Source organism: Odontomachus brunneus, unplaced genomic scaffold, assembly GCF_010583005.1.
Source record: "Odontomachus brunneus isolate Ranch 3 - 2012 unplaced genomic scaffold, Obru_v1 Obru_scaffold_146, whole genome shotgun sequence".
Lineage (NCBI taxonomy): Eukaryota > Metazoa > Arthropoda > Insecta > Hymenoptera > Formicidae > Odontomachus > Odontomachus brunneus.
In genome coordinates, this window is record NW_022639596.1 from 871,120 (window position 1) to 871,796 (window position 677).

Below are 677 nucleotides of genomic sequence, written 5' to 3' on the forward strand. Positions count from 1 at the left end.
GTTTGCGTAGGTTGTAGTATTTCTCTTGCTTCTGGAATGCTCTGGCTAAGTTTATACGTACTAACTCGTATGCTGCATCAAGTCGTTTCCCTATTTCGCTTGGTACTTGTGACTCTGTATGCTCTCTTTCCCGGAAATGCGGTCCAGACAGCTCTCTGCCTGTATTGAGATACGCGGGTGAAAACCCGGTGGTATCTTGCTTCGCCGTGTTGAACGCAAATTTTATTTCTTGTAAATTAGCGTCCCACTGACGGTGATTTTCTCCCACAAATTGTGCGATCATGGTCTTCACCGTGCGGTTTGCCCTCTCTACGGGGTTACACTGCGGTGTCCAGACCGGTGTGAGCCGCTGTGTGATTCCCAATTCTTGGGCCAGCTTTCTCATGCCGCCGGATTTAAACTGTGTACCGTTGTCCGAGACTAGTATCTTCGGGACTCCATGACGGTACACTTTTTCCTCTAATACTGCTTGCGCAACTGCTGTTGCTGTCGCTTTCCTCAGAGGTTTGACTTCCAGCCACTTTGTAAAACGGTCTTGCATCGTTAATACCCAAGTGTGTCCCTTACTTGATCGCGGTAGTGGTCCAATTAGGTCCATCGAGACTTGTTCCCACGGATGTTGAACATTTGTCGCATGCATCATCCCTGCCGGTTGCCGTTGTGCTGCCTTATGTGCC